Source organism: Sceloporus undulatus, unplaced genomic scaffold (genome assembly GCF_019175285.1).
Source record: "Sceloporus undulatus isolate JIND9_A2432 ecotype Alabama unplaced genomic scaffold, SceUnd_v1.1 scaffold_18, whole genome shotgun sequence".
NCBI lineage: Eukaryota > Metazoa > Chordata > Lepidosauria > Squamata > Phrynosomatidae > Sceloporus > Sceloporus undulatus.
In genome coordinates, this window is record NW_024802940.1 from 2,342,807 (window position 1) to 2,356,139 (window position 13,333).

The window sequence follows — 13,333 nt, forward strand, 5'->3', positions numbered from 1 at the left end:
AAAAAAAAAAAAAGAAAAAGAAAAAAGAAAAGAAAAAAGAAAAAAAAGAAAGAAAGAAAAAAGAAGAAGAAGAGCTCTTTCCTGTCACTAGTTCTTTGGTGGTTCTTTTGGAAAGAATTGGTTCTGGAGCGTGTTCAACAAATGGGAATGATGGATCTGAATTGTATCATTCTGGAGGGGAGGGACTAGTGATAGAGGGGCGTTTACCATCCCTCCTTAGTTTTTGGTAGATCCACCCTTCCCTCCTCTCTCAGCACTGCCTTTGTGCTTGTGGTGCAACCTATGGGTGCATGTGTTTGTTTGTTTAAATTAAATTAATAGAAAATGAATCAAGTTATCTGAATTTTTTTTTTAAATATATCTATGGCATGGCATGGCAGGAGGGGAGAGAAAGACCCCCGCGAGTCCCCTTCAGATCCCTATCATGCTTGGTCATTCTCCCCTATGCCTTGCCTGGATCACCCGATCTAAGCATGGCAGGGAGTTGGAGGGGACCTGCGAGGGTCTGGAGGGAACCCACGGGGGTCCTTCTCTTCCTTGCCATGCCTGGATCAGGTAATCCAAGGATGGCAGGGGGACTGGAGGGGACCCGTGGGAGTCTTTTTCTCCCCTGCCATACCTGGATCGGGTGATCTAAGCATGGCAGGGATCTGGAGGGGATCCCTGGAGGGTCTTTCTCCCCCCCCCCCCCCCCGTGAAAGCACTGCCTCCCCTCAGCATGGTAAAAAGCAACAGATCTGTCCATTAGGCCATCAAAATGCACCAAAAATAAGAATGGGGAAACATAAGGGGGGAAAGATCTCTCGAAACAGTTTAGAGAAGCTTTCAAGTGATCTCTAGAAAGTTCAAAATGTTTCTGTTTACTTGTTATTTGTGAATAAAATATTTCCCGAAACATGCTTAACGGTTTTGGAGTTTTGTTTTTGTTTTGTGGTGTACAATCTTATCCCTATCCTTTCCATCGTACTTATTTATTTAATGAACTAACTAATATAGCATCTTCTTTGTGGATTGGGAGCCAGGGCAGCTCATAAAAAGCATTAGCTAAAAACAAAACACAATTAAAACCATCATATTAACACAATACATTATAAACAATATAAAATCATTAAATAGCATACAAATGATAAAACACACCACCTCAACCGCTAAGAAGCCCCCTTGCAAATACACATTAAAAGCCCCCTAGAACAAAAAGGTCTGCCTATTGGTGAAAGGAGAGCAGGAATGCGGCAGAATTTCAGAGGGTGGGTAGAGCCACTGAGAAGTCACTCTCCCATGTTCTCACCAAACAAGCCTGAGATGGTGACAAGACTCAATAGGAAGCCCTCCTCTGTGCATCTTAAGACTGGAAAGTCTTAAGACTGGATCTATGCCATATAGGACTTTACAGTTCCTGAGCAGCACTTTGAATGACCACTGAAATGCATGGGTAGCCAATGAAGCTGTTTTAACAGAACAGGTATGTGCTCTGCCTGTGATATCACATTTTCTGTTAAAGAATAATGCTCGGGAACAGATCTCTTTGTTAAATGAAGTATACTGGAGCTGCCCTCTTTGTCCAGGGAGTGAAGTGGATTTAAACTACTATAAAAGGAGATTATCGCACCCAGGAAAAATCCATTTCCTTGTTTTAGATCCACATCTCTCCCGCTGGGATTCCTGGGTGGAACAGTCTCCAGAGATACACTTACTAAAGAGTAAGCTACAACTACTGGATACAAGGACTTGTGAGAAGTTTCCTCTCACATGCTGAGACAAAGTATGGAAGGAGAACAGGGCTTCAGCCCACTCCCACAATAGTCTTGTCAATTTCACAGACATATCCAGACTTCTTGCACAGATGTAGAGGTCTGAAGGGGAACTCTTCATGCATTCAGCTGAACAAGGAAAGAATCCCGCTCCAGAATTTTGTTCTCAAAGTACAAAGGATCATGGAAGCAGCCAGCAGAGAAGGGGAGGTTGGAGGCACAGTCTCACTCTCTTCACTCTAGAAATATAAATGTCCTCAGCAAGACAGGCTGTCTTGGCATGCTGAGATACCTAGCTGTTGAGGAAATGGTCAACTGCTGTGAGATATTTATTTATTTATTTATTTGCACATCAGGTCTTTTATCATAAAGGATATCCCATGCAAAAGATGCTATTCTCTTCACAAAAATGCCCCCCCCCCCCCCAGCAAAATAAAAATCCAGGTCTTTTGAACAACAACAAAAAAATATTTGCACACATTGATGTTTTACGAGAATAATGCTAAATAAATTTGTACAATTCTTATGTCACTAAGTAGGAAGGAAACCTTCGATATTTTTCATTCTTGCATACATGAAATAAGCTTCAGCCCTCGGGCATATTTGCTTGCAAAAATAAAGCAAGTGAAGACTTAGCACATTACCACACTTCACTCTTATAGTGCTGCTATTCCACTTTTACTGCTCTGGCTGCCTCCTGTTGCACTCTGTTTTTTTGTAGTTCAGTGTGGCCTAAGAGCTCTCTGACTGAGATTTCTAAATGCCCCCTTCCTCAACTGCAAATCCAAGAATGCAACAGGATGCAGCCAGAGCAACTGAAGTGGAATAGAAGTACTATAAGAGTGTAGTGCAGAAACCTTTCATGGAGCTTTAAGTAGACTTCTCCACAGACATTTGCTACATGTCCCTGAAGTTCCCATCCTCTACATCAAAGTGGAGTACCTCTTTCAGTCCACAGGCTGAATTTCATTTCAGAGAGTTCTTGGGGGCTGAATTCTAATGGCTAGGCATGCCAAAGTCAAAAGGATGAGACTAAAAATACTAGCATATTTTCAGTTTAAATTTTTACCACCTTTAGCTAGGGCTGCATTTCCACTGCAGAAATACTGCAATTTGACAACACTTCAATTACCATGGTTCAATGTTATGGAATTCTGGGGTTTGTAGTTTTTTGAGACATTTAGTCTTCTCTGTCAAAGACATCTGGTGCTCTCTTATTAATGACAAATCCCAGAATTCCATAGCATTCAGCCATGACAGTTAGATAGTTTCAAACAGCATTATTTCTACAGCACAGATGCAGCCTAAGCCTAGGAAGTAAATTTCAGAATTTTACAAGTGGGTCAAAAACAAATAAAAGCAGGAAAATCGACAAACAGTGGTATTGTGTAAAAAGGGGCATGAGATTCAGACCCAGATGCAAACCACCCTTGCTATGTGCATTTCCTTGGGAAGAAGTCCCACCAAATTCAATGGAACTTGCATTAGAATGAAAATGAAAATGAAAACTTCTTCCCTGTAAGACACTGTTTAAAAATAGGATCATTGCTTGGACAGTGAAAAAAGTAGCTTAATAGTAAAGAATTTTAGAAAACTTCTTTACTTTAGTAAATAAATGCTAGCATGAATTTTAATCAATGACATTTACATTGTTTTGAACAGTTATTTTGAAGATTAAAGGACATTTTTTTAAAATTCATTCACACATGTTAAAAAATTATCACTTGCCCAAACAGGGGCAACTATTTGGCAGATCAAAAAGCTATGAAACTGAGCAAAAGTTCGAGTCCTAGTCTTAATTTAAAATATAAACATATAAATTAACTGAAATAAGAAAAAAAAAACCAAGGAAATTAAAATATTGTTTGTGTGTGGATAAAAATATTGAACAGCTACTATTTTGATGACAACAAGAAAAAACTCTTGTAGGGCATCAAAAAACTGTGATATTTCTTAAGACACATACTACTGCAAATTACTGTTGCATTTGTTTACTCTAACTCAACAAACACTTGGTTTGTCAAGTTGCCTGTTGACTTATGGCAACCCCATGAATTCTATAGGATTTTCTTGGGCAAGGAATACTAGAGGTGGCTTTATCAACTGAATAGTATCTATATATTTAGCCTTTAAGATGCCATATAGTCACTGGTGTTGCAAGAGTAACATGGCTCACATTCTGGAAAACCATGGCATCTAGTTTACTGCACAATATTCTGCATGTCTGCTCAAAAAGTTTATTCAATTGAGGTCAATGGGACTTATTTCCAAGTAAAGTATAGACCTACAGCCCCAAGCAATTTCATCTGTGTAACTAAAGTTGGGCTCTTTTTAAAGCAGTTGCTACATAGGCCCCATTCACACTGGCATCAAAAATCTGGAAGGAACTGGGCTGATTCGGATGCCTCTTCCCCGAATCTCTCCATTAGCAAGTGCCCACTACCGATTGAGGGGCATTTTTTAACCCGAATGCCTTATCAGGTTTAAACTTAGGCGCCCTGCTGTCAAATCAGCAATTGTCATAGGTGACAGTTGCAGGAGCTCGGAAGTGTCCTCCACCTCCTTTTTTAAAGAGCCATGCACAAGATGGCCCCAAAGTGCGGCACCTTTTTCAAATAAAACCTCTTTGTGTGTGTGGGGGGGGGGTGCAAGGTTATGATCTCTCCCCCTGGCCTCATTTTCAACCCCCAAAATTCAGTTAATGCATCCGTATCCATCCCCCATGATCATTGCCATCCCAAATGCCTCATACACAGGTAATAATAAAATAATGGTCAATAATATTAATTCCTCACCTCAGAATGCAGAACAAGGATGCTTTTTTGGCCTCCCTAACTATGACCCTGATTCCGAGCAAAAGCTGTATCCTTTGTCAATTTAACCATAGTGGAAAAGACATTACATGCAGTTGGTAACATTCATCCCAGTTCATTCCAAGGAATAATAGCCTGCCCTAGCAAAACTGTATCAATTGCCCAGTTGCACATTCGATTGGTAAATGCATTCGGGCAATACAGCATCATTCCAAGAAATACTATGCGCATATAATAGACCAATAGAAAAAGATTTTTAAGAAGAATACACATCAAGGTAAAAGGTTCCCTGATGGATAGGAGCAGGCTTGCCTTGCTCTGCCCACCCCACACTGCCCTGAAATGACCCTTGCTCCGGCTCCCATCTATCTATATATCTGTATATCTATTGCCAAGAACATGCACATTTTTTGCCAAAAATAATTTTAAAAAAATACACATCAAAGGGAAATTATCAGAAATAGAAGAGGCTGCTTCTGCTGCAGCTGGATTTCCCTACATGCCCCAGTGTAGCCCCGCAACCCAATTCCCCCTGGAAATCCTCCTCCTCCTCCTCCTTCCTTCAGACCCTCTCCTTCCTCGGAGATGCCCATTGACTCTTTCCCCCAGCTCCTTCATCCTCCTCCTCCTCTTCCTCCTCCTCCTTCATCACTTTCTCCACCCCCACCTCTCTCTGAAGCCCTCTGCAGCCCAAAAGTCACCCCTCTGCATCCAGATTCCCCATTTTTTTGGCTCTTTCCTCCTCCTCCTCCTCCTCCCCCCTCCCTTCTGATGATGGGAGGGAATGACCTGCCCTTTGCCCACTCTCTGACCTAAATCCCTCCCTCAATTTGCCCCGGTCATGATCGGGGGCAAGTTCATATTCCACAGAACCCGGGGTTTCTCAAAAGAAACGCTATTTGCGCCGATTTCTTTTAAACCGCTCTAAGGGGCATTTGCCACGGAACGGGTGTGCAAGCCTCTGATTCACTTGTGGGGGATTCGGGGTGAATATGAACTTCACATGCAAGAATCGATTTCAGAACCGGGGTAAATTGTAATGTGAATGGCCCCATAGTTTACTTTCAAATGTTCAGTTCTTAAATCTTCTCCAAAATATAAATAATTTAAAAGGAGATAATCAAAGTGATTGAATTCTCCAAAAAGCACAATTCTCACAGGTCCTTTTTCTGCAGTCTTGACAGTATTTCAGAAAGATTGTCACTTATGTCCAAATAACATTAACATAATTTTGCTCTAGGACTAAACATTTGACTTTGTTGCCCAACAGTACTTGAAGGAGTCAAAGTGACTTCCTTTTAAAGCAGGATGACTGGAATGTTTAAGTTCAATAACTTTCACATTCCATACTGAAGCCTATAAAAAACTTACTTTTATGAGTTTTCTGCAATGGCTTAACCATTCCAGTCTCTTGTTTATACTGTAATAGAGGTTATGTGCATACTCACAATATGTGAGAGAAATGCACATATTACATCTGCCACATTTCCACTGATCTCTGTCAAGCCTCGATCCCAAGACAAGGACTTTGAGTGACAACCATCACTGCAAACAAACTTTTGGTTTTTTTGGAAAGGACAATTTAGGCTCATTCCCAGTTGTGAAAATTCTATAGAAACAAGAACTTCAGCCCAAAATCCCTAAGAGAAGTACACAAATTTAAGAGATCAAAGCAATCAGTATCATTCAACAAATACTTAGTGGTGGTGGTGGGAGGGGGGGAAGAACGCTCAGCTTTGAGGAAATAATATTGATAGGATGCTACTGATGGGGAGAGATCCTGAAATCTTTGTAATGAAGCCATAGAGTAAGAGCTAGAGGACTGTAGACATACCTGGCTAGTACAGCTCCATGAAATCAAGTCTAGGACTTGAGTTGAGGCTGTTATACTTTGGTCAGATCGTGAGTTCAAAGAAATAGAGGTATTGGTCTATACTAACACAAAAAGAGATAAAGGAATTGAGTGCATCCTAGAACAGATCAAGCCTGAAATCTCCCTGGAAGCCAAATTGACAAAGTTGAGGCTGTTATACTTTGGTCAGATCGTGAGACTCATTGGAAAAGACAAAAATGCTGGGGAAGGTGGAGGGATGTAGAAAGAGAGGAAGATTGCATGCTAGTTAAGGATGTCACAGTTATAAATTTTCAGGACCTAGGCAGAGCAGTGGAAAATAGAGAGTCTTGGAGTTGTCTCATCAGTAGAGTCACCATGAGTCGGGATTGACTAGAGGTCTGTTAACAACATCAACAACAAGCCACCTTAGAGAAATCTTGTAGCACCTTTGAGACTAACTGAAAGAAAGAAATTGGCAGCATGCGCTGTTGTAGACTTTAGTCTACTTCCTCAGATGCATTACTGATTCTACAGACTAACACAGCTATATGTTTGAACAAACCGCCTTGTGAGACTAACTGGAAAGAAAAATGCTAGCATATCCATCAGACACATGGAATGAAGCAACTGTAGACAGACATACAAAGCACCTCAGATAAGCAGAGTTAAACACATGTGCAGTGAAAGAAATGTAGTGCACTGGATGAAGGTGAGGACCAGTAAAATATTCTTGTAAACTAGGCATGAGGGGAATCCTTTTGTGTATGTGGCTATGTTGAAAACCAAGGTTTTAATATATCTAGTGTGCCAAAAAATCATTGTCTCTGTTGAAACCATGAAAAATTAACTGGAATTTTTGTATACACCATCTCAGATGTTAACTCAATAATGCAGATAACTTTGTAAAGCAGGTCAGTTATTGTTATTGTTGTCATCCTGCAATGACTAGTGCCTTCTCCAAGAAAGTCCACTGAATTTGCAGTGAAGTGATGAACCTGCCCTGTCCCCAGCTTGATCAGTATGGGATCAGCCCATAAGCTTCAAAAAAGTGTCCCAACCACCACCACCACTTTCCTTTGACAAATTCAAGAGAGGCAGAAACATGACACTTGCAACCTTCATGGAACTTTTTGGTCAAGCAAGGGACTGAAGGCATGAGGCCAGGGAGGGGAAGTAGTACCCCAAAACACAAATGAACACAGTTTGTGGGCGGAAATTCACTACCTCCCTACTATTGTTGGTGTCACCCGGTGCAGTAAACCATGGTATCTCCACCACTCCACACTAAGGCCTTCCCATACCATACCATACAAAATCCTCAGTACTAAGTCTTCGGCCATTGTTCAACCCACTATACCATGCTGGCTCATTACAGTAAGGCCACCCAAAACAACTAATTTGAAAAATAACATTTACCTTCCCATTTACCAGTAAATTTTAATTACTGGTACACAAACAGCACACATACACATCTGATTCCTACAAACCAATGGCTTGTTCTACTAAACGTACTTTCATCCTGTCCACCTCATTATCACCTCCACACACACATCACTGAGCACCAGATGCATTATGAAACAGCACTTAACCATGTGATACCCCTCCTCTGCTATTTAATTAAACTATACTCCCATAATTATAAAAAGTTAGGGTTACAGTATAAAAGGTATAAAATTGTCCCTTGCTACAATCATATTTTATTGGCAGAAAGTCCAGATGGCAAGGAACGGATTACAACTGAGTGCTTCCTGGTGTGGTGGTTTGAGTGTTGGACTAGAACTCCAGGAGACCAGGGTTCAAACCGCCACCAGCAATGGAAACACACTGGGTGACAAGTGTGGACAAGTTAGCCTCTTTCTTAGCCTCAGAGTAGTTTGTTTCTACACTATATAATCCTTGAAATTCTATCTTCTATTTGCTTGACCTAAGCATGTTCCAGGTTCTCTATTTGATAGGGCTTTTGATTGCCAGCTGTAAGGATAAGATTGGCTAATATTTGTGTAGTGGCTCAATGCTACCATTGGTGGTAAGGAGTGCTGGACCTTAACAGCAAAAGGGCTGGAATGTTTCCCTGCTGTGTACTATCTGCTACATTATTTACCATAAATAAAGCTTATGCTGTAGTAGTAACATGCATCAGTGTTCAGCAGTGGGAAAACTCTTGGGAGGAAGGAACTACACCCCGTTCTGGGACAAGGCACATTTAGCCAGAAGTAAGAGTTCTACTTTATTGTGCTTTATTACTTATTCACTTTGTTGACTTTTGCTGTGTGGTCTCTTTTTTCTGCTTTGCCAAGAATTATCATCATTCCAGTGAGTCATATTGTCTCATGATATGTCCAAAGTATGAGGACCTCAGTTTAGTCATCTTCACTTAGATCAGGCTCTCAGGCCTATTCCATTGTAGAACTTTCCCCCAGCACCACATTTCAATATTACCCCGAATGAAATATCCCCTTCTGGTTTCTCCACAAGACAAGACAGGACAGAAAAGAAACATGTGCAGAAGGTAACAAAGATGCTCAGTGGTAAATCTGAACCATGTGCAGAAGGTAGCAAAGATGATCAGTGAAAAAAACTGCTGTTAAGAAAAGGTTGAAGGAACTGACTGTTTATTCTAGAAAAGAGTAGAAACATGATTGTTGTTGTGTCCCTTCAAGGCATTCCTGATTTATGGCGCCCCTAAGGTGAACTTATCATGGGGCTTTCTTGGAAAAATTTGTTCAAAGTGGGTTGGCCCTTACATTCCTCTGAGGCTGAAAGAGTGTGGCTTGCCCAAGGTCATGCAATAGGCTTCCATGGCCAAGTGGGGATTGGAACCCATGTCTCTCGAGTCTTAGTCCTGCACTCAAACCATTACACCTCGCTGTCTTTCTTAATGTAACATATCACAATTTTAAAAACAAGTGTCTCTTTCTGGGGTTTCTGATGAACCTGGATGCCAAAGTAATTGACACTGCATGGTTGTAACTTTTTTAAAATCTGAGAACACTGGAATTCACAGTGGTTTCAAAAAACACAAGTATTAAACATTAAACCTAATTCTTCACACAATATTAACCATATTCTAACCCTCAGCATATTGGAATTCCAAAGGAGTCAAAAAATAACCCACAAGTCACTCAGTCCAACTATCATTAAAAAAACAACACAAATCCTGTTGCCTGTCCTTCCACTTATTAAAATATCTCAACTAGCTCTGCTTGAGGATTGTGCTGAACTTTCAACTTTTCATGTTTTAACTGTTGATGGTTTGGAAGCTGTCTTTGGGGGGGAGGACAGTCAAGTGCCATAGATCAAGTTATCCTTGCCTTACCACCTCCTACAAACGTGAGGTAACAACCCACCTTGGCTATTCAGAAGCTCCAGAAAGAACTCCAGACATGCTCAGGAGTGCCCTATTAATTCCTCCAAATTTACATCCCATCATCATCATCATCACTAACAAAATAGACTCCCCTGAGAGAGCTTTCCCACTCTGCTCTTCTTGCACAGGGTAGGAATACAGAAGACTGGGAAGAAAAGGGAATGGAGATGAGGCAAATTGGTTTGCCTCAGGTCTATCTGTGGACTCAGGGGCAGGCCCACAACATGTACAAACAAAATGAAAGTCATAGGAGTTTATCACACTGGGGCTAATTTCGACATTAAAGAGAGATTAAAGTGCATTTAAAGCATCCCGCAAACAAAGTGGAAATGGTGAGTAACTACGTGAATGATTATCACACACAATTGCACAAAAAAAGTGATATTGGAAATGCATTGTCACTGAAATTCCAAAAGTAAAAAGATGCACCTTAAGGCTTCTTTGTGACCACTTTAATGGTGGGTTTTGTGTGTCATCCTGTGAAATCGTTACGCATAATTACGTGATTTTTCCCCCGGGACATTCGTGGGATAAACTCCATTGAATCACAGAGTTGGCAGAGACACCAAGGGTCATCCAGTCCATCCCCTAACATTTGGGAAGACACCATTGAGTCAAGATGGCCATCCAGCTTCTGCTGAAAACTTCCAAAGAAGGAGGCTCCAGGGCTCTCCAAGGCAGCCCCCTGTGGAACAGCTCTTATGGTCAGGAAGGTTTTCCTGATGTTTAGGTGGAATGAGACCACGTAAAACCCCATTCGTGTGGCCTTTACAAACAGGTGGCCCTCCAGCTGTTGTTGGACTGCAATTCCCATTATTGCTGACTAGCAGTGGGGGCTGATGGAATCAGAGCCCCAAATAGCAGAGAGGCCACCCCATTAAAAATAGTACTCTTTAATAATAATAATAATAATAATAATAATACTTATACTCTTTTCCCAGAACTGGGACTTGGAGCGGCTTTGCAACATTAAAAAACAGTACGATTAAAAACAGAGAAATATATAATGCTTTGCCACTATATCCACCAATATACCCAGAAAGAGAAATGCACTCACACGAATCGGGGAGGAAGAGGTTGGGTGGGTGGGTAGGACACCTTTTCCCTCCCTCTCTCCCTCTTTTTTAAATCCTTAGGCAAGTCACACTCTCTCAGCCTCAGGGGAAGGCAATGGCAAACCTCCTCTGGACAATCTTGCCAAGAAACGCCCATGAAAGGTTCACCAGAACCTTAGACTCAGAAACCACTTGAAAGCACACAACAACAACAACAACATTCCCAAGATTGTCAAGAGGAGGCTTTTTTTGCTTCAGCCAACCTTGCTCAGCACTTCCCAAGTTTGGGAGTTTCTCCCAAACCAGGCGAACTTGAGCAAATTCTGTTCAGAAGAGGGAGTTTGCCAAAGCCACCCTTGAGGCTGAGAGAGTGTGACTCGCTCAAGGTCGGTTTCAGTGGCTGAGCCAGGATTCAAACCCTGGCCCCTTCAGTGGTGGCACTCCTGGCACACAGATGTGTGGGTGAAGCAAGCGCTTTCCTCTGCCTTTAGCAGCCCCCCCAGTCTTTGTCTGGCTCAAGGCTATGGAATTCTGGGAGTTGGCGTTTGTTGTGGGCAACAAACTCCAACTCCCAGAATTTCATAGCCTTGAGCCAGACAAAGAGTTTAAAGCGGTCCCAAACCGGGTTATTTCTCCAGTGTGGATGCAGCCGTAGTTCTGCGAGACTTTTTAGCTCCCCTCTCCCAGCCAGCAGAACTCTGGGGCCACAATAAACGACAGTCCCCTGGATCCCCTTTGCACTAGAGCCAGGACAGTTAAAACGGTCTCGAACTGGGTTATTTCTGCAGTGCGTTTTGGATCATTATCAAAGAGGGCTCGGGCTCGGAAGCAGCCTTGCCAGGGAAAGCCCAGGAGGGGCTCGAGCCAAGTCGGAAAGTGGCTGGAAGGCACCCCCCACCCCCTCCCCCAGAAGCCCAGAGTCTCTAGGAGAGAGTCTGCCTGGGGCTCGGGAGGGGCTCCCTTACCTGCCTGAGAAGAAGGAGCCTGGAGGGAGACTTCCAAGGGGCCCGAGCTCCTTCTCCTCCTGCTGGGCTCTCCTTCGGCAGCCTGGGACTCTCAAGGGCTGCGGCTCCGGCGGTGGCTGCTTCCAGGGCAGAGCAAGGCGGAGGAGGGAGCCTCTGGCTGGCTGCCTTGCTGCCTTCCTCCTGCCCAGCCCTGTCACTAAGGGGGCGCGGGGTCTGGAACACAACAGGGGTGTGTGCATGTGTCTGTGACACCACTGCTCCTCAAACACCCCCCTTTCTTTTTCCCCCCAAAATTTATTTCTGTTACTTAGAATCCAAGAGTTGGAAGAGACCACAAGGGCCATCCAGTCCAACCCCATTCTGCCATGCAGGAACTCTCAATCATAGCATACCTGACAGATGGCCTTCCAGCCTCTGTTTGAAGACCTCTAAGGAAGGAGACTCCACTACATTCTGAGGGAGTTTGTTCCACTATTGAACAGCCCTTACTGTCAGGAAGTTCTTCCTAATGTTGAGGTGGAATCTCTTTTCCTGTATCTTGCATCCATTGCTCCGGGTCCTATTCTCTGGAGCAGCAGAAAACAAGCTTGCTCACTCCTCAATATGACATCTCTTCAGGTATTTAAATAGGGCTATCATATCACTTCTTAACCGTCTCTTCTCCAGGCTAAACATCCCCAGCTCCCTAAGTCGTTCCTTGTAGGGCATGGTTTCCAGACCCTTCACCATTTTATTGCCCTCCTTTGGACACACTCCAATTTCTCAACATCCTTTTTGAATTGTTTTTGAATTGACAATATTCCAGGTGGGGCCTGACCAAAGCAGAATAGAGTGGCACTATTACTTCCCTTGATCTAGACACTATACTTCTATTGATGCAGCCTAAAATCACATTGGCCTTTTTACCTGCTCGTGTTCAACTTGTGGTCCACTTGGACTCCTAGATCCTTTTCACATCTAATCTTCTTAAGCCAGGGGTTCCCCAAGTAATAATAATAATAATAATAATAATAATAATAATTTTATTTTTATCCCGCCTCTCTGATGTGATCAAGGCGGCTTACAATCATAATAAAATACATACAATATATCCTCAAAACAATATAATAATTGTGATGTCAAAGCCTTTCACAACTGGCATCCATAGTGTTTTGGAGGTATTTTCAGGCTATGTAGCCATGTTCTAGACAAGTTTATTTGTGACTTTTCACCAGAGTCTGTGGCTGGCATCTTCAGACAATGAAGATGCCAGCCACAGATGCTGGTGAAACATCAGGAATAAACTCTCCTAGAACATGGCTACATAGTCCGACCCCCCCCCCCCCAAAAAAACAATATAATCATTCTCACATAACAATACTGAAATCTAATTAAATCATTGTAACCATCAATTGCTACCAGCCTGCAGGTACCCTTCCTAACATGTGAACTAAGACCAGAAACAGAAAATGTAGGCCTAGGACTAATATCTTTGGTTTCTTTCTTTTTTCTTGTTTGCCTGATGAAGAAGCCTGTGTGACTTCGAAAGCTTGCAACATGTAATTGTGT

General features: G+C 42.4%; 1 protein-coding gene across 1 annotated transcript in view; it reads right to left on the reverse strand.

The window, feature by feature from the left end:
- LOC121917447 (carbohydrate sulfotransferase 9-like) overlaps positions 1 to 11,908 on the reverse strand; it is a 97,541-nt gene extending 85,633 nt beyond the window's left edge. The window contains exon 1 of the mRNA XM_042443429.1: positions 11,786 to 11,908. The gene's annotated coding sequence lies outside the window, so the exon portion shown is untranslated. The remainder of the gene's footprint in view (positions 1 to 11,785) is intronic.
- Positions 11,909 to 13,333: the final 1,425 nt, after the last annotated feature.